This window comes from Mobula hypostoma, chromosome 22 (genome assembly GCF_963921235.1).
Source record: "Mobula hypostoma chromosome 22, sMobHyp1.1, whole genome shotgun sequence".
Taxonomy (NCBI): Eukaryota; Metazoa; Chordata; class Chondrichthyes; order Myliobatiformes; family Myliobatidae; genus Mobula; species Mobula hypostoma.
Window position 1 is genome coordinate 45,065,325 of NC_086118.1, and position 18,513 is coordinate 45,083,837.

Consider the following 18,513-nt stretch of genomic DNA (forward strand, 5'->3'; position numbering starts at 1 on the left):
AAGCTCCGGAACCTGGGCCTTAGCACACAGATCTGCAGCTGGATCTTCAACTTTCTCACAGACAGGACCCAGGCTGTAAAAATACGGGACAAGCTCTCCTCTGCAATCACTCTGAGCGCCGGTGCCCCACAAGGCTGTGTACTCAGCCCCCTGCTGTACTCACTGTACACCCATGATTGTGTAGCCAAGTTTCCATTGAACTCAATATATAAGTTTGTTGATGACACCACAACTGTAGGCCGTATCTCGGATAATGATGAGTTTGAGTACAGAGAGGAAATTAAGAACCTGGTGGCATGGTGCGAAGAAAACAACCAATGTCAACAAGGCGAAGGAATTAGTTGTTGACTTCAAAAGGAGTAGTGGACCGCACGACCCCATTTACATCAGTGGTGTGCAAGTGGAACAGGTCAAAAGCTTTAAGTTCCTTGGGGTCAATATTACAAATGACCTGACTTGGTCCAACCAAGCAGAGTTCACTGCCAAGAAGGCCCGCCAGCACCTTTACTTCCTGAGGAAGCTAAGGAAATTTGGCCTGTCCCCTAAAACCCTCGCTAATTTTTATAGATGCACCGTAGAAAGCATTCTTCTGGGGTGCATCACAACCTAGTATGGAAGTTGTCCCGTCCAAGACCAGAAGAAGCTGCAGAAGATCGTGAACACAGCCCAGCACATCACACAAACCAATCTTCCATCCTTGGACAACAGGAATACTGCAGATGCTGGAAATTCAAGCAACACACATCAAAGTTGCTGGTGAACACAGCAGGCCAGGCGGCATCTCTAGGAAGAGGTACAGTTGACGTTTCAGGCCGAGACCCTTCGTCAGGACTGCTGACATCTGACGAAGGGTCTCGGCCTGAAACGTCGACTGTACCTCTTCCTAGAGATGCTGCCTGGCCTGCTGCGTTCACCAGCAACTTTGATGTGTGTTGCTTCCATCCGTGGACTCACTTTACACCGCACGCTGTCGGAGCAGTGCTGCCAGGATAATCAAGGATACGACCCACCCAGTCAACACACTTTTCGTCCCTCTTCCCTACGGGAGAAGGCTCAGGAGCTTGAAGACTCGTACGGCCAGATTTGGGAACAGCTTCCTTCCAACTGTGATAAGACTGCTGAACGGATCCTGACCCGGATCTGGGCCGTACCCTCCAAATATCCGGACCTGCCTCTCGGTTTTTTTGCACTACCTTACTTTCCATTTTTCTATTTTCTATTTATGATTTATAATTTACATTTTTAATATTTACTGTCGCTTTGTACTCCAGGGAGCACGAAGAGCAGAATCAAATATCTCTGTGATGATTGTACGCTCTAGTATCAATTGTTTGGCGACAATAAAGTATAAAGTATAAAGGTTAATTTTAAAACTTCCTCATCACCAGTATTATGTTCTGCAACTCCAAAAACTAGTTGAAAGAAAAGCACAGAAGCCAGGATGTGTGTTTACTTAGTTTCTTCTTTTGTGAGGCACTCACATAGGATGTGTTGGCATAATGACATTGAATTGAATTGAATGAATCAATTGAATTGAAATTATCTTTATTGTCATTTTACATAGTTACAACGAAACTCTGTTTGGCTTTCTCTCAGGCAATTAAATAAAGCAGTAAATAAAAACCAGACAGTAATAGAAAAACAGTATTAAATAGGTAAGTAGCAGAATATAAGTTGCAGCAGCACCAAAATATCACAGTAATGCACAAAGTGCCATTAGTGCAAGTATTTGAATCCTTGTGTGTCCATGTGTGTGCTCACAGTTTCAGTCATTGTTCTGTGGGAGTGGTGTGATGGAGGCCACAGCTCTGGGATAGAAGCTGTTTCTCAGTCTATTTGTTCTGGCTTTTAGTGTCCTGAACCTAAAACAGGGAGCGGGTCAAACAGGGAGTGGCCGGGGTGTGTGCTGTCTCTGGTTATGCTGATTGCTTTCCTCCTGAGTCTGCTGGAATAGATGGTGTCCAGTCCTGGGAGCTCCATCCTGACAATTCGCTGGGCCGCCTTCACCACGCGATGCAGGTCTTGTCGCTCAGCGGCCGTGCAGCTGCCACACCACACTGTGGCGCTGTTGGTCAGGATGGTTTCAATTGTTCTTCTGTAGAAGTTAAGCAACAGCTTTTGTGGAAGTTTGGCCTGTTTCAGCTTTCTGAGGAAGAAGGGTCTTTGTTGTGCCTTTTTTACAAGCAGCGAGGTGTTGGTGGTCCATGTCAGCTGTTTTGACAACATAACTCCAAGGAACTTTAGGTTTTCCACACTTTCCACTACCTCTTCACGTACTCACATACTTTCTACCACCTCTTCATGCCATTCATGTACTTCTATCATATAACACGTAATGAATTATGTAAACAAAGACAGTTTAATGAAAAATATATTTTCAAGGTTAGTTAAATATTACTGAAATATTAATTACACTACAGTGGGTGCGTGGAATACCCAGCCAGAGATCGTGGTGGAGTAAGATACATCAGAGGCATTTAAGAAACTCTTAGATAGACACGCAGATGATAGAAAAATGGTGGGCTATGTAGGAGGGAAAGGTTACATTGATCTTAGAGTAAAAGTGTGGGCTGAAAGACCTGTACTGTGCTGTAATATTCTAGATTCCATCTTCTATGTAGTTGCAGCAGGACCTTCGATCGTGGTTCTTCTCACATCCCTTTGTGTTGGCTGGACCAAGCTTCAGGAGTGTTCAGCGTGTACTCCTGCAGTCTGGAATGTGCCAAGTAGAAGCATTCACTTACAGGCACTGGAATATTCTACCGGAATAGCACAAGTCTTGTGCAGACCGACGAGCCTCTTTCACTGATCTTCCAGCAGCTCAAGTCCTTCCAAGGCCCGTCTAAGGTTTTACTCTTGTTCTGGTCAGTGCCATGAACAAAGGTTGCAAGTTCCACTTCAGTGCATTGTAATACAGAACACCGAACGCAGACCAGTACAGGAATAGTCCCTGTGGCCCACCGTGTCAGTGCCAATTTAAACTAATCCAGTCTGTCTGCACATAGTCCATCTCCCTGTATCTCTTGCCTGTTCATGTGCCTGCCTAAATTATTCTTAAACATTGCTATTTTAACTGGTTCCACAACTAACCTAGCAACCTAGTCCAGGCACAAAATCTTACTTCACACATCTCCTTTAAACACTTTCCCCCAAGCCTTAAATCTGAGTTCAAAGTACATGTATGTCACCATATACAACTCTCAGATTCATTTTCTTGGGCATACTCAATAAATCTATAGAATAATAACCACAACAGAATCAATAAAAGACACCCCCCCCCCCCCCGCCGACTAGGGTGTTCAACCAGAGTGCAGAAGACAACAAACTGTGCAACTACAAAGAGAAGAAACAAGAATAAAAAATAAATCGGCAATAATTAAATAGGCCATCCAGTAGTTGATGTTTCATAGGCCATCCAGTAGTTGATGTTTCCACCTGCGACTCTGACTGTCTGAAACTTTCACTTTGGAAGGTTAAAAGGTCCTTCATGTACATTGACATCATCATTATCGACATCAGTGACACGGGAAAAAAACGTCACTTGAGCAAGGGAGACACTTAGACCTGTTACAATTTGGAGCATCACAGTTCAGTGTTCTATTCTGCTGCCATCTCTAAGGAGTTTGTACGTCCTTCCCATGAACACATTAGTTTCCTCCAGGTGTTCCTGTTTGCTCCCTCATTCCAAAGTCATACTGGTTAGTAAGTTAACTGGTCATTGTAAATTGCCCTTTGATTAGGCTACTGTTAACTAGGTGGGTTGCTGGGCGGTGTGGCTCATTAAGCTGAAAGGGCCTGTTCTGTGCTGTATCTCTAAATAAATAAGTAAGTGCCCTGTCCATTTTCTTGGTAGGAGTGACTTCTACCAGAAAGAGCTGCCATTATATTTAATATGCATACAATTACTGTAAATGCACAATATAAACATGGGTGCACCAATTTCTGGGTCTGCATGGTAAGTGTATTCATCTAAGGGCAACTTTTGAAGAAAATCTTACAACCTTTATTTGGAATAAGACATATCGTGAATAAGTAATTAAAGCAATTAAGTGAATTCAGCCCCATCTAGCCTGTGGAAACCTTGGAGAGAACTGGCTCCCCTGGATTTTCACTGCAATTATCAAGAATGCTCAACCAATCTACCTCTTTCCTGACTTATTCATTCACCTGTCCTTGAGTGGCACTCTATTCCATTCTGCTCGCCTGATCCCACATCCACTGTTTCATTATGTCAGGTTTGTAATTGAAATTCAAGTCCTTGTTGATGTCATGAGTTCATCAATGCAGAGGAGTGAAATGTGTCAGTTCTATGCTTTTTCATTCTGCACAAGAACATTTGCAAGCAAAAATTTCAATCACAGTGTTTTCCTGTTTGGATTAAAATATTCAATGCTGTTTAATGAGTTAGATTGAATGAACAGACTCATGAATGTTAGCCCAAATAAATATTTTGAGAGGATTTTGGTCGCAGTAAAAATCTTTGTCCAGAATTTGGATTAACACCACACGTAAATTGCTGGAGGAGCTCAACAGTTCAGCCAGCATCTATGGAGAGTAATAAAATGTCGGCATTTCGGGCTGAGACCATTCATCATGACTTCATCAGAATTTGGAGGGCATACTTCAGCTTTTCTATGCAACTTGACTCATTTTAGGTAATAATCAAGTCAAAGTCAAAGTAAATTTATTATCAAAGTGTGTATAAATTATACAACCTTGAGATTTATCTGTTTACAGGCAGCCCCAAAGCAAGAAACCTGAAGGAACCCAATTAAAAAAAAACAACATCCAGTCCACAGAGAAAGAGGAAAAAACACAAATCATGCAAACAATGGAAGCGAGTAACATCATTCCAAACCAAACTGAGTCCTTAGATTTGAATCCCTGGAGCAGCTCTGAGTAGGCCCAAAGCCTCAGTCTCAGTTCATCATATTAACAGGGCATGTCGCTAGGAAACCCCCAGATGTGAAGCACAACAGCCGGAGCAGTCTCGCAGGCTCAGCGAGAAACCGGCCAGACCCTTGCTTCCGATCCGGACACATTGCCTTTCCAGCCTATCTAGGCTGGCACTTAAATTGTCCAAACAGCAGATCGTGCCTCACACTAGGATCGGGGCCCTGCCACAGCGATACGCTCTGGGCCTAGACTTTGCCTCTCAGCCCAAAGTCTTTCTCCACCTCTCCAAATTGGCTCGGCGCTTAGAGTGATCCAACCTCGCTCTTCCATCCGGGTTGGATGGAAGAGCATTAAAATTCCTCCACCTCATCTCCTCCTCTCCAAATCACGCACTTCAACTCCGTTTGTTACCCCTTATGCTTCAGCTTTGAAATGCAGCAGCACAACTCATCCCTCCCATCAACCCCTTGTTCGCCTCTTCATTGTTTGCAGCGATAGTTTACCACAATTTACTTCAGAAAAAGTGTTATTAAGTGCTATAGTTAAATTTCCTACTTTTTGAATTACCAGTAAGGTGCAGCCCGGCCTCAGTAATGCCATCTTAAACCGGAATATTAGTAAATATTTTGAACAGATTGCATGTTGTATGAGGTTTGCCGTTTTTCTTCTGTGTCCTCCCTGGAAACGAATTGAAGCAGCAGAGATATGGTTTTTGAGGAGGATGCAAAGAATATCATGGACAAAATGAATATCTAACAAAGATGTCATGAACAGAGCAAACACAAAAAGAGAAATAATGTATGAGATCATGAAAAGGCAACGTAACTTCATTGGACATGTGATTAGGAAAGAGCAGTTAGAATGCACGGTAATTATGGGAAAGATTGAAGGGAAGAAAGGAAGAGGAAGACAAAGACAAATGATGATGGAGACAGCAGCCAGAGAACTGGAAATGAATACCAATGAATTGATCCACTTGACCCGAAACAGGAGTGTGTGGGCCATGGCAGTCAAAGCACAAACTGGGCACGGCACCTGATGATGATGATGATGATGGTGATGATGATCTTCCCTGGGTTTGATGGACCCAAATATACACACTGGTGTACAACCAAGTGAAGCAATGTCAAGGGAAAGCAGCATTCATCATCAAGGACTCCCATCATCCAAGCCATGCTCTCTTCTCACCTGCCATCAGGAAGAAGGTACAGGAGCGTCAGGACCCATGCCACCAGGTTCAGGAACAGTTACTACCCCTCAACATCAGGCTCTTGAACCAGAGAGAATAACTTCACTCAACTTCACTCACCTGGACACTGAATTGTTCCCACAATCTGTGGACTCACTTTAAAGACTCTTCATTTCATGTTCTTAAAATTTATTGCTTATGTTACTTGTAGTTTGTGGTTGGTTTCATGTTGGTTGTTTGTCCATCCTGTTGGGTACCCGCCAGAAAACGAATCTCAGGGTTGTACATGGTGACAAATATGTACTTTGATAAAAAAATTTACTTTTGAAAGTTTTGAAATGTACAGTAGCCTTCTCTGAGATATTGGCCCATGTTCAAACATTGCAGGCTTCCTATGCCTACTTTGTAAGTACATCGGATTCACTATAGAGGAATGACCCAAGCATCCCCCAGTATTTGGGAATCTGTAGTAAGAAAGTGCATCAGATAGGTCAATTTACTTAGTTGGCAACTTTACAGCAGATAGAGGAAGGTGGGGGGACAACACTGAGAATGTATCTCAATGGTGCTTCTCAGCCGAGTTTCTTACCCAAGATCTCTTACCTGGAGAGGCACTGCCTACCTGCATTCCCTGCTCAATACGCACAAGGTCATCCTCAATTCTAACCGATCTGCTGAACCAACCCATCCTCCACACCAATTCATGGCCACTCACCTGTGACTCAATCATTGCCCACCACAAATTACCGACACCCTCCCCACATTAACCTCAGCAGCAAGATCTGTAACCCCTACACACGCAGGAAACTCCCACACCATCCATCTGATCCTGAACTTTCCCCAGCCTCTCAGACCAACCTCCTGCCTACCAATCACGCACCATATCCCTGCTCTATTTCTAAATTCTGAACATTACCTCCAACTTATAGTCTTCAATAAGTTGTGTTGGGCACGTGGCCAAGTGGTTAAGGAGTTCGTCTAGTTATCTCAAGGTCACTAGTTCAAGCCTCAGCTGTGGCAGCATGTTTGTGCCCTTGAGCAAGACACTTAAGCACACATTGCTCTAGTCTGTGCGAAGAGTGGCGCCCCACATAGACTTCCAATCTGTGCCTTGTAAGGCATGAAAATGCCCGATGCAGGCCTCTCATGGTTTGAGTCGACGTTCCCTCCTCCTATAGTCATCAATGACTTGAATGATCAGATCCTAGAATTACCCGATATTCCACTTTCACATTATTTATTTATTTTTATTGTAACATCGTATTTTTTATGTCTTGCAATGTACTGCTGTCATAAAACAACAAATTTCGTGACACACTGTATGTCAGTGATAATAATCCTGATTCGGATAATGATTTCGATCTCCACAGTAGTGCAAGACAAAGACCTTTTTCTTTGATGTGCTCCTGCTCAGGAACACATGATACTATGCTTCATGCACTACTGAGTCTTCTGGTGCCGGGCTATTGAAAGTACTCATTCCACCATGCACCATTAGTTCAACACACTGAAACAAGAACTGCCTAACTACAAGCTGCTTGGATTTTAACTCTGGCAAAAACTGACATTGTGAACAACAGATATAAGCTCCTCTATTATCAAAGAATTAAAATGGAATTTTTATCAGACCTTTGCATTTCTAATCCTCTGGGCAGTTTTAATGGCAAAAAAAAATCTCTTTGCAAATGGTGCAAGGAGAATGTACTATGTTGTAGCTAAGAGAGCTATGTCTTGATGTAAGTGAAATGTTAACTGGCCATAAACAACTTAATATTGCTTCAAAGTTAATTGTGGTAGTGGAGTTAGAGGACAAAATATTAATCTTTAGGCATTGGAAACCGATAGTAAGCCCCCTGGAGTAAAATAAAATGCCAAAGATTTACAATTCTTTGAATAAATGAATTCCTCCTTATCCCACACCTAAATGTGGTCCCCAGTTCTAGTCATATCAGCCAAGGAAACCTTCTCTCAGTATTGCCCTGTCAGCTCATCTTATCTGACACAACATAGAATCAGAATCAGGTTTAATATCACCGGCACATGTAATGAAATTTGTTAACTTTGTGGCAGCAGTACAATGCAATACATGACAATAGAGAGAGAAAGTATATGATAGTTCACTAAGAGTGCAAAAGAAAAGTAGTGAGATAGTGCTCATGGGTTCAATGTCCAGTCAGAAATTGATAGCATTGGGGAAGAAGCTGTTCCTGAATCGACGCGTGTGTTCCTTCAGACTTCTGTGCCTCATTCCTGATGGTAGAAATGAGAACAGGACATGACCTGAGAAATGGAGGTCCTTAATGATGGACGCCGCTTTTCTTAGGCACTGCTCCTTGAAGATCTCTGGATACTCCGGAGGCTAGTGCCCATGATGAAGGTGACTAATTTTGCAACTCTCTGCAGCTTATTTCAATCCTGCACAGTAGCCACCCCTGTCCCATACCAGACGATGATGCAGCCAGTTAGAATGTTCTCCGGGGTGCATCTGTAGAAATTTGCAATTGTTTTTGGTAACATAACAAACCCACGAAAATTCCTAGTGAAATATGGCAACTGCCTTGCCTTCTTTATAGCTGCGTCGATGTGTTAGGTCCTCCGAGATATTGCCAGCCAAGAACTTGAAATTGCTCACTCTCTCCGTTTCTGATCTCTCTATAAGGACTAGTGTGTGTTCCCTTTCCTTACTCTTTCTGAAGTCAACAATCAGTTCTTTGGTCTTACTGACATTGAGTGCAAGGTTGTTGTTGTGAAACCATTCATCTAGCTGATGTACCTCGCTCCTGTATGCCTTCTCGTCGTCATCGGAGATTCTGCCAACAATGGTTGTATCATCAGCAAATTTATAGATGGTACTTGAGCTGTGCCTGGTCACTCAGTCATGGGTGTAGAGAGAGTAGAATAGTGGGCTAAGAACACATCCCTGAGGTGCACCAGTGTTGTCAGTGAGATGGAGATGGAGATGTTATTTCCAATCCACACACTTTGTGGTTTTCAGTTAGGAAATCGAGGATGAAGTTGCAGGGGGTGGTACAGAGGTCCAGGTGCTGGATCTTTTTGATCAGAACTGTAGGAATGATGTTAAATGCTGAGCTGTAGTCAATAAACAGCATCCTGACATAGGTACTTGTACTGTGCAAGTGATGCAAGGCCACACAGAAAACCAATGAGATGCATCTGCTGAAGACCTAATGTGGCGATAGGCAGTTTGTAGTGGGCCCAGGTTCTTGCTGAGGCAGGAGTTGATTCTATCCATAACCAACCTCTCAAAGCACATCATCATAGATGTGAGTGCTGCAGGATGATAATCATTAAGGCAGCTCACCCTGCTCTGGTATAATTGTTGTCCTTTTGATGCAGGTGGGAACTTCCGAATGCAGTAATGTCTTTAAACAGTAGAACAGTACAGCAAAGCAGGAGCTCTTCAGCTCTGATGTTGTGCCAACCTATATAAACCCTCTCCACAGTCAATCTAACCCTTCCCATCTATATAGCTCATAAGCGTCCTCTACCTTGGGGAGACCTGTCGTAAATTGGGGGAACATTTCACCGAGCACTTCTGCACCATCTGCCAAAAGCGGGACTTCCCGATGGCTAAGCACTTTAATTCCGATTCCCATTCCTGTTCCGACATGTTGGTCCATGGCCTCCTTTTGTGCCAAGATAAGGCCACCCTCAGGGTGGAAGAGCAAAACCTTATATTCCATCTGGCATAAATATCGATTTCTCAGTCCAGTAAACAAATTCTCCCCTATCCCTTCCTCTATTCCCCACTATGATCTTTTACCTCTTCTTATCTGCTTATTTCTTCCCCAAGGGTCCCCTCCTCTATCCCTTTCTCCCACAGTTCACTCTCCTCTCCTATTAGGTTCCTTCTTCTCTAGCCCTTTAGCTTTCCCACCCACCTAGCTTCACCTATCACCCTCCAGCTAGCCTCCTTCCCCTCCCCCCCCCCTTTATTCTGGTATCTTCCCCCTTCCTCCTCAGTCCTGGAAAAGTGTCTTTGACCAAAGCATCAACTGTTTATTCTTCTCCATAGATGCTGCCTGGCCTGCTGAGTTCCTCTAGCATTTTGTGTGTGTGTGTTGCCATAACTCTCCATTAATGAAGGTAGAGCAGTAGATGTTGTGTATATGGATTTCAGTAAGGCAAGGTTCCCCATGTGAGGCTCCTTCCGAAAGTAAGGAGGCATGGGATCCAAGGAGACCTTACTTTGTGGATCTAGAATTGGCTTGACCACAGAAGGCAAAGGGTGTTTGTAGATGGTTTGTATTCTGCATGGAGGTTGGTGACCAGTGGTGTGCTGCAGGGATCTGTTCTGGCACCCCTCCTCTTTGTGATTTTTATAAAGGACCTGGATGAAGAAGTAGAAAGGAGGGTTAGTAAGTTTGCTGATGACACAAAGGTTGGGGGTGTTGTGGATAGCCTGGAGGGTTGTCAGAGGCTACAGCAAGACATCAATAGGATGCAGATCTGGGCTGAGAAGTGGCAGATGGAGTTCAACCCAGATATGTGTAAAGTGGTTCATTTCAATAGATCAAATTTGAAGACAAAATATAATATGAATGGGAAGACTCTTGGCAGTGTGGAGGATCAGCGAGATCTTGGGGTCCATGTCCATAGGGCACTCAAAGCTGCTGCGCAGTTGACAGAGTTGTTAAGAAGGCATATGGTATGTTGGCCTCCATCAACCGTGGGATTGAGTTCAAGAGCTGTGAGGTAATGTTACAGCTATATAAGACCTTGGTCAGACCCCACTTGGAGTACTGTGTTCATTTCTGGTCACCTCACCACAGGAAGGATGTGGATACTATAGAGAGAGTGCAGAGGAGATTTACAAGGATGTTGCCTGGATTGGAGGCCTACCTTATGAGAATAGTTGAGTGTACTTGGCCTTTTCTCCTTAGGGTGATGGAAAATGAGAGGTGACCTGACAGAGGTGTATAAGATGATGAGAGGCATTGATCATGTGCATAGCCAGAGGCTTTTTCCCAGGGCTGAAATGGCTAACATGAGGGGGCATAGCTTGAAGGTGCTTGGAAATAGGTACCAAGGAGACATTAGGGGTCAGTTTGTCGCACAGAGAGTGGTGGGTACATGGAATGCACTGCAGGCGACAGTGGTGGAAGCAGATACAATAGGGTCTTTTAAGAGTCTCTTAGATAGGTACATGGAGCTTAGAAAAATAGGGGGCTATGCGGTAGGGAAATTCTAGGCAGTCTCCACAGTAGGGTACATGGTCGGTACAACATTGTGGGCCGAAGGGCCTGTAATGTGATGAAAATTTCTATGTTCTATTTTCACTAGCATCCATGTGCCTATCTAAGAGTCTCTTAGATGTCCCTATTGTGTCAGCCTCTGCCACACCCCCTCTCTCCTGGCAGTGCGTTCCCAGCACCCACCACCCTCTGTATTAAAAAACTACCTCTGTTACCCATTAAACTTTCCTTCACTTACCTTATGTGGCCTTATTGCTCATTTTGTTTGCTCAAAGGGCATTAAATATTTTAAATGGCAGATTTATTTTATATCCATTTTTGTGATCTAGGCATCACTATTAAGGACAGCATACAGTACACTGCACATCTCTATTTTCCATTGAAAGGGTGGTAGTGAACCATTTTGCTCATGTGCTGTACCTATTGGATGTAAACTTTGCTGTTATTCAATATGTAGCTCGATGCTGAAATAGGAAGAAGTACTAAAGGATAGAGTTTCAACTGCGTAAGTTACTTTTATAAATATTACTTTTCTTATGTGCACTTTTAATACCTCAGATCAGAATTCTAACAATATTCACCATTGCAATGATTGCCTGAGTCTAAAGACAAAATTTCCTTTTGTTTGTACCCACAGAACAGACAAAATAGAAACAGTTGGTGGAATAAACAGAGATGATATGGAGTGCAACCGCTTGCTTGCCCTGTCTTCAGTAATCCTTTACACAAAATAATCTGCAGCTACTGGGGTCAAAGCAACACTCACAACACGCTGGAGGAACTCAGCAGGTCGGGCAGCATCCGTGGAAACGATCAGTCAACGTTTCGGGCTGGAACCCTTTGTCAGGACTGAAGAGGGAAGGGGCAGAGGCCCTATAAAGAAGGTGGGGGGAGGGTGGTAAGGTGCACCTTTCCTGCCTATCCCCTCCCCCACCCCTTTATCTTTCTCCTTACTGGTTTTTCACCTGGAACCTACCAGCCTTCTCCTTCCCACCCTCCTCCCACCTTCTTTATAGGGCCTCTGCCCCTTCCCTCTTCAGTCCTGATGAAGGGTTCTGGCCCGAAACGTTGACTGATCGTTTCCATGGATGCTGCCCAACCTGTTGAGTTCCTCCAGTGTGTTGTGAGTGTTGCTTCAATATTCCCTTGTCATCTCTGTCAGAAAGGGCAAACAGCACCCTTCTTATTTCCACTGCTCCTTACTGGTTGCTGGCAGTGTGCACTAGGGAGCTGCACAGTTCCATTCCCTCCTGCTCACCCTATGATCTCAGAATTCAAGGAGAAGGATGGTAGCCCCATGAACCTTTTGATAGGGAAAAGAACCATTAATGGTTATAGAACATAGAACATAGGAGATTACAACATAGTACAGGCCCCCTTTGGCTTACAATGTCAAATCAACATTTTAACTAACTTTAAGATCAATCTCACCTTTCCCTCCTCCACAGCCCTTCATTTTCCTATCATCCACATGCCTATCTAAGAACTTCTTAAATGTCCCTATTGTATCACCCCTGGCAGAATGCACTCACCATACTCCGTGTAAAAAGACTTATCTCTGACATTCCCCCACACCTTCCTCCAATCATTTTGAAATGATTCCCCCTGGTATTAGCACTTCTGCCCTGGGAAAGAAATCTCTGGCTATTTTCTTGTTTTATGCGGTTTTTCATCCTGTACACCTCTTTCTCATCCTCCTTTTCTCCAAAAGAAAAAAGCTCTAGCTCACTTCACCTATCCTTATATGAGGGGTGATTGATGTTTGTGGCCTAAGGTAGAAAGAGATGAGTTATACAGCTCTCGTTACATGCACATGCAGTTCAACTCTTTGAGTGATTATGTGGAAAGTTTGAGGTTAATTACTCATTAGTTAATAACTCATCAGGGGTGATTGATAAGTTTGTGGCCGAAGCTAGAAGGAGATGAGTTATTAATTTCAAACTTTCTACATAATCACTCAAAGAATGTGACTGCGTGTGCATGTAACAAGAGCTGTATAACTCATCTCCTTCTACTTTAGGCCATGAACCTATCAATCACCCCTGCTGTGGACACTTTCTGGAGGTCCAAGATCTGTAGGCTCCACGACCGCTGGACTAAGTGTGTACATGTAGGAGGGGACTATGTTGAAAAATAAATGCTAAACATTCCCTAATTCAATTTAAAGTGGTTCATAGAGCACATATGTCCAAAGATAAGTTAGCGCGTTTTTACTCGCATATTAATCCTTTCTGTGATAGATGTTCGGGGCAGATAGCCTCTTTAACTCATATGTTTTGGTCTTGCCCTACTTTGGAAACTTTTTGGAGAGATATTTTCAATATTATTTCTAAGGTATTAAATATAGATATCTCTCCTCACCCTATTACTGCTATCTTTGGACTACCTAAAATTTCTAGTAATCTTTCCCCTTCAGCCCGTAGAATGATTGCATTTCTTACTTTAATGGCGAAAAGATGTATTTTACAACATTGGAAAGAGCTTAATGCTCCAACTACCATTTTTTGGTTTTCTCAGACGATTTTATGTTTGAATCTGGAGAAAATTAGAAGTAACCTTTATGATTCTTCATTTAAATTTGAACAGATTTGGGGACCTTTTATTCGATATTTTCATTTAATGTAATATTTACCCTTCTTGTTTTTTTTTCACTGTTTTAATGGAGGTTGGGATTGAGGACGTGATTTTAAGTTTAACTCTGTTTGGTTTCAAGTTAGCCCATTGCTTTGCTTTGCTTTTAGTTAGTTGCACGGTGGGTTTTTTTTGGGGGTTTTTTTTTTCTTTTTTTTCCATTGATATATATAAAATCTAGTATACTATTATGTTATCTTGGTTTCTTATGCTTAAATTACATTGTTTGTAGTATTTTCTTTTTGGTATTGTTATCTTTTGGAATTTTATTATACTTTAACATTGTATTAATGTTTATATGGCTTACCTTTTTTGTATACTTACTCAATAAAAAGATTTAAAAAGAAAGAAAGAAAAATAAATGTGCTACGTTTTCTAAAATTGACCCCCTTCTACCTTAGGCCACGAACTTATCAATCACCCCTCGTGTTACCTGTATGTTACTGCCCCCAACAGAATTCCACAAAAGGGATTTATTTCTGTATTTCAGTATGGATCCTAAAATTTTCTGCTCAGAAACCTGTAAAACATGATGTACTCTGTTTACAAAATCAAAGTTAATGCATGGTACCCCAACAGTTTAGACGGCACCTCTTGAGAACCGTGCAACTATTTCTGTTCACACTTTCTCTCTGCCCATCTATATGTTTGCATTTTCCCATCGGCTTTTCTTTTGCCTTTCACTCCTGAACAACTTCCCTTCTGGTCTTCACCACACACCACTGCATCACTCTCCAGCCCTTCTGTAGCTGCTTGGAGCAATGCCCTGACACAACTACAAGACCGTGTTAAAGGTCTGGGCATTCCACCATGATGACTCGGACTCTTCTGCTTCCCTTCACGATGCTAAAAGGATGAGGAACAAACCATCTGCATTTATTAAGCACTTTCCACACTCCTTTCAGAATGTCGCAAATAAATGAAGTGTTATCATTTGCATTTGTGAACTGCAAGTACCATAAGACATAGGAGCAGAATTAGGCCATCTGTTCCATCGAGACTGCTCCCCATTCCATCATGACTGATATATTTTCACTCCCAACCCCATTCTTCTGCCTTCTACCCATAACCTTTGATGACTTTAGTGATCAAAAAGCTAACAACCTCTGCTTTAAATATACCTAATGATTTGACCTCCACAGCTGTCTGTGGCAATGAATTCAACAGATCCACCACCTTCCGGCCAAATAAATTCCTCTTCATCTCTGTTCTAAAGGAATGCCCTTGCATTCTGAGGCTGTGCCCTCTTCTGCTGTTGGAAACATCCTCTTCTCATTCACACCTTCTCGACTTTCAATGTTCCCACAAACAACAATATGTTAATGACCAGACTGAGAAACATCTGTTAACGAGGACTCTGAGGAAGACAAACCTCCTGCTCTTTGAGAAATGGCAGATATGTCTTTTTCAGCAGCAGCGTTGGCGGAGTACCCAACAAACTTTCCGCGGTGGCAGTAATGGCATCCATCAAAATGCTGCCCACATTCTTACAGTCTCTTGACACAAGAGGCTGGGCTAGGGACACAGTTGGTAGAAACCTTACATAGAAGTCCATTAAAAGGCCGTGTCAGAAAATTCCATTTCTGGAATTCAAGTGGAACTTGCCCTAATCTATCCTGATAAACATGATGGAAACAATTGGAATATTTGTTCGATTACTGCGTGAATGGAACAGAAATTAATTAGTGTTTGATTGACATATAATCACATACAAGGCCCTGCACATATATCTGGACTTTGAATTGATGTGTGCCTGAGGTGCCTCACAATGTGTTGAGTTATTATATTACGCACAACAACGCCACAGTGATAAATAACCTGCTAACAGCACTCTTGAGCAAGATCAGCAGCAAGTGCTAAATAGCACTTGCTTGTTGTTTTCACATTCTTGATCGTTATTTTTAAGAAGATTATGGATAAAAATAGCCAAGTTATTTTCCAACATTATACTGGGTGAAGCATGGCAATTTCGAAGTGTATCTATCTCCAGTTGCTGTCTGGCATTGATAATAAAAAATCTAATGTTGATGATATCATCAAACACAAGGTGTAAGAAAAATAAACCTTCTAAATGAAGGTTAAAATTTGGATTGGAGATTCAATGGTACTGAACACTCTTGTTGAAAGCTTGGCCATCAACTGAGAGATTTCCAGAACCCAGCAAGGGCAGAGTACTGGTAACACTGGGTGAGACTAAAGCTTGCTTCCTGTTCCTGTGTGAACCCCAGTAGTAATATTATATCATGTCCATTGATCATACAGGTATCGCCATAAGAGGAACATCTGGAGAAATTTCTGAAACGCTCGTTTACTGCTATCGTTACTGCATGGTCGGGAATCTTTCAGAGGGTAGGCCTCAAAATCCCCGGCCTTGCCTGCTTTTGGTGACCGAGAAGGAGGTTGAATCGTTCGGGCAGAGATGGCGCTCAGTACCCGGTGTCGGAGAGCTGATCAGAGCTCGAAGTTTTTGGATGACTCCGAGTCGGATTGTGGTTGGCATGGCAGGGAGAGTTTTTCTTCCCTCTCCCGACTGCGTGAGATGAGGGACATTAGAGAGACTTTGAACTTTACTGTGGCTCATGGACTTCTTTATCAAGTTATGGTATTGTTGCACTGTTGTAACTATATGTTATAATTATGTGGTTTTGTCAGCTTTTTCAGTCTTGGTCTGTCCTGTGTTTTGTGATTTCACACCGGAGGAAATATTGTATCATTTCTTAACGCATGCGTTACTAAATGGCAATAAAAGAGGACTACGTGTCCTCATAATCTAATACATAGAAGCAGAATTAGGCCTTTGTCTCATTGAGTCTACCTACCATTCCATCATGCCTGATTATTATCCCTCTCAACCCCATTCTCCTACTTTCTCCCAGTATCTTTTGACACCCTTGCTAATCAAGAAGCTATCAACCTCCACTTTGGATATACCCAATGATTTGGCCTCCACAATTGCCTGTGGCAGTGAATTCCACAGATTCACCTCCCTCTGGCTAAAGAAATTTCTCCTCATTGCTGTTCCAAAGGGGCATCCTCATAGTCTCACTGCATGATGCATCTATTTGTGCAGCAACTGCCCCATCCTTTGTTTAGAGCCCATAAATGTTGTGTTGCACAGAAGAATCTGGAGCCATTTGAATCCAAATCTATAAGGTTGCATAAATTCACACTTTTTTTATTATTGTTAATGAATCACCACTGAATTTGACCATTTCAGGCCGTGGTTACTGGAAATAAGAAATAAAAGTAGAAATCTTCAGCAAGTCAGGCTGTTGAGAAGGAATGCAGATAAGCAATCCATGACCTTTGTCAGATCTTGAAAATGTTAGAGATGTGACGTGTTGTTGATAGCTTCTACATTCCAATGAAAGGAGCCACAGCTTCAAAATATACCAGGTTATCTTTTCATTAGACTTAGCACCATTTTGCATTCTCAGTAGTTGAAGTCACAGATATTTTCCACATTGAAAGGCAACGTTCTTGGGAATGATCCTGTTGACAACTTTTCTCGGCCCTTCTATGTTTTGGTATTTTCCCATCGTCCCTTTGGCCTTCCGCCTCTAACAGAACTTCCCTTTAGTTCTCAAACAGACAAGAGATTTTGCAGATGTTAGAATTCCTGACCAACACACAAAATGCAGGGGGAATGCAGCAGCACAGGCAACACCTACTGGGGGAAATAAACAGTTGACGTTATGGGCCAAGGCTGTGAGTTCAAGTTTCATAGATGATGCAGTCAAATAATCCCAATGAAATTTGAGGTGTGTGGATATGTCAATTTATGTCGACTCTGAAGTGATTTCACAACCTATGGACACATTTTCACACACTCTAAAACTTATACTCTCAGTGTTTACTCATTTATTTGTTTGTTTGTTTACTTATTACTTATGCATGAAAGCATACACTGAGCAGAACTAAAGAGAAACACATAGAAAATACTGGAGAAACTCAGCAGGTCAACTCAACATCTATGGAGATAATTGAGCAGTCTATATTTCAGTCTGACACTCTTCATTAGGACTGGAAAGGAAGTGCAAAAGAGTCAAAATAAAAAGGCCCCTTATCTTAGAAAGGATGTGCTATAACTGGAGAGGGTTCAAAGGAGGTTCATGAAAATGATTCCAGCACTGAATGGCTTGTCATATGAAAAGCATCTGATGGCTCTGGGCCTGTATTCACCAGAATTCAGAAGAATGAGGGGTGACTTCATTGAAACCTGTTGAATGGCGAAAGGCCTCGATAGAGTGGATGTGAAGAGGACGTTTCAAATGGTGGGAGAGTTTAAGACCAAAGGACGCAGTCTCAGAATAGAGGGGTGCCCTTTCAGAATGGAGATGAGAAAGAATTTCTTTAGCCAAAGAGTGCTGAATATGTGGAATTTTTTGCCACATGCAGTTGTGGAGGCTATGTCTTTATGTATAGTTAAGAGAGAGGTTGATAGATTCTTGATTGGTCAGGCCAAGAAATAATACAGGGAGAAGGCGGGAGATTGGGGCTGAGAGGAAAATTAGATCAGCCGTGATAAAAGGCCAAATGACGGAATTCTGCTCCAATATCTTCTGGTCTTAAGGTTTAAGA

General features: G+C 42.5%; 1 long non-coding RNA gene across 1 annotated transcript in view; it reads left to right on the forward strand.

The window, feature by feature from the left end:
• LOC134336538 (uncharacterized) overlaps window positions 1-16,696 on the forward strand; it is an 80,681-nt gene extending 63,985 nt beyond the window's left edge. Inside the window, exon 3 of the long non-coding RNA XR_010015824.1 lies at window positions 16,195-16,696. This is a non-coding gene — a long non-coding RNA (uncharacterized LOC134336538). The remainder of the gene's footprint in view (window positions 1-16,194) is intronic.
• The last annotated feature ends 1,817 nt before the right edge of the window (window positions 16,697-18,513 follow it).